Genomic DNA, 2943 nt, shown 5'->3' on the forward strand with positions numbered 1-2943 from the left:
TTTTATAAATAACTTTTGTGAAGATTATGTTCAGTGCATTTTATTGTGACGAAAATCCAAGAACAGAAGTGAAATATTAACATCCTTTTGTTACAATTGTAATAAAGCTTGAAACATTGAGCGAACATATTTGAACCAGGTGTTGTTGAATGGTTGCACAGATTCATGCTGTGGTGGGGCTGAGTGATGTTGTGATGGCGAACGAGTGATGCTGTGGTGGTGCGGAGTGATGCTGTATGCTATGCTATGTTTTGTTTTGCTATCCAATGTTTTGTTTTGTCATGCTATGCTATGTTTTGCTATCCTATGCTTTGATTTGTTATGCTATGCTATGCTGTGTTTTTTTATGCTATGCTATTTTTTGGTATGCTATGCTATGTTTTGCTATGCTATGCAATGCTTTGTTATGCTATGCTATGTTTTGTTATGCTATGCTATGTTTTGTTGTGTTTTATTACGCAATGCTTTGTTTTACTATGCTATGTTTCGTTATACTATGCTATGCAGTGTTTTTTTGTGTTTGGTAAGCTATGTTTTGCTATGCTATTATATGTTTTGTTTTGCTATGCTATGTTCTGTTGTGTTTTGTTAAGCTATGCTATGTTTTGTTGTGTTTTGCTATGTTTTGTTATGCTATGTGTTGTTGTGTTTTGTTATGCTATGTTTTGTTATGTTATGCTATGTTTTGTTATGCTATGCTATGTTTTGTTTTGCTATCCTATGCTTTGTTTTGTTATGGTATGCTATGTTTAGTTTTTTTTGCTATGTTTAGTTTTGCTATCCTATGCTTTGTTTTGATATGCTATGCTATGTTTTGTTGTGTTTTGTTATGCTATGCTATGTTTTGTTGTGTTTTATTATACTATGCTTTGTTTTGCTATGCTATGTTCTGTTATGATATGTTTTGTTATGCTATGCTATGCTTTGTTATGCTATGTTTTGGTCTGCTATGCTAAGCTTTGTTTTGTTATGCTATGCTATGTTGTGTTTTGTTATGCTATGCTATGTTTTGTTGCGATTTGTTATGCTATGCTACGTTTTGCTATGCTCTGCAATGCTATGTTTTGTTATGTATGCTATGTTTTGTGGTGTTTGTTATGCTAAGGTATGTTTTGTTGTGTTTTGCTATGTTTTGTTGTTATGCTATGTTTTGTTCTGCTATGTTTTGTTGTGTTTTGTTATGCTATATTTTGTTATACTATGCTATGTTTTGTTGTGTTTTGCTATGCTATGTTTTGTTATGCTATGCTATGCTATGTTTTGTTGTGTTTTGTTATGCTATGTTTTGTTTTGTTATGCTATGTTTTTTTGCTATCCTATGATTTGTTTTGTTATGCTATGCTATGTTTTGTTATGTTGTGCTGGTGAGGGTGTGTGAGTGTGTGTGAAGGTGAGTGAGGGTGAGGGGGTGTGATGGTGAGGGTATGTGAGGGTGAGAGGGTGTGAGGGTGTGTGAAGGTGAGGGTGTGTGAGTGAGGGTGTGTGAGGGTGATGGGGGGTGAGGGTGAGAGGGTGAGGGGTGTGAGGGTGAGTGAGGGTGTGTGAGGGTGTGTGCAGGTGTGTGAGGGTGAGGGTGTGTGAGGGTGAGAGTGTGTGAGGGTGAGGGTGTGTGAGGGGGTGTGAGGGTGAGGGGGTGTGAGGGTGAGGGGGTGTGAGGGTGAGGGGGTGTGGGGGTGTAAAGGTGAGGGGGTGTGAGGGGGTGTGGGGGTGTGAGGGTGAGGGGGTGTGAGGGTGAGTGGGAGTGAGGGTGTGTGAGGGTGAGGGTGTGTGTGAGGGTGAGGTGTGCGAGGGTGTGGGGGTGTGAGGGTTAGGGGGTGAGGGTGAGGGTGAGGGGGTGAGGGTGTGAGGGTGTGGGGTTGTGAGGGTGAGGGTGTGGGGTTCTGTGGGTGAGGAGGTGTGAGGGTGAGGGTGTGAGGGTGAGGGGGTGTGAGGATCAGGGTGTGAGGGTGAGGGGGGTGAGGGTGAGGGGGTGTGAGGGTGAGGGAGGGTGAGGGTGACAGGGGTGAGGGTGTGTGAGGGTGAGGGGGTGTGAGGGTAAGGATATGTGAGGGTGAGGGGGTGTGTAAGGGTGTGTGAGGGTGATGGTGTGAGGGGTGTGAGGGGGTGTGAGGGTGTCAGGGTGAGGAGGTGTGAGGGTGAGGGGGTGAGAGGGTGTGTGAGGGTGAGAGGGTGAGTGAGGGTGTTTGAGGGTGAGGGTCTGGGGTGTGAGGGTGAGGGTGTGTGAGGGTGAGAGGGTATATGAGGGTGAGAGGGTGTGTGAGGGTGAGTGAGGGTGTGTGATGGTGAGGGTGTGTGAGAGTGGGGGGTGTGAGGGTGAGGGTGTATGAGGGTGAGGGGGTGTGAGGGTGAGCAGGGGTGTGAGGGTGTGTGAGGGTGAGGGGTGTGAGGGTGAGGGAGGGAGAGGGTGACAGGGGTGAGGGTGTGTAAGGGTGAGGGTGTGTGAGGGTGAGGGTGGGTGAGGGTGTACAAGGGTGAGGGGGTGTGAGGGTGAGAAGGGGTGTGAGGGTGTGTGAGGGTGTGAGGGTGAGGGGTGTGATGGTGAGAGGGTGTGTGAGGGTGAGTGGGTGTGTGAGGGTGAGAGGGTGAGTGAGGGTGTTTGAGGGTGAGGGTGTGGGTGTGTGAGGGTGTGGGTGTGTGAGGGTGAGGGGGTGTGAGGGGGTGTGAGGGGTATGAGGGTGAGGGTGTGTGAGTGTGAGGATGTGAGGGAGGGTGAGGGGATGTGAGGGTGAGGGGATGTGAGGGTGAGGGGGTGTGAGGGTGAGAGGGTGTGTGAGGGTGAGAGGGTGTGTGAGGGTGAGGGTGTGTGAGGGTGAGGATGAGGGAGTGTGAGGGTGAGGGGGGGGTGAGATTGAGGGGGTATGAGGGTGAGGAGGTGTGTGAGGGTAAGGGGGTGAGGGTGGGGATGTGTGAGGGTGAGGGGGTGTGGGGGGTGTGAGGGGGTGA

This window comes from Lissotriton helveticus, chromosome 9, assembly GCF_964261635.1.
Source record: "Lissotriton helveticus chromosome 9, aLisHel1.1, whole genome shotgun sequence".
Classification (NCBI taxonomy): Eukaryota; Metazoa; Chordata; class Amphibia; order Caudata; family Salamandridae; genus Lissotriton; species Lissotriton helveticus.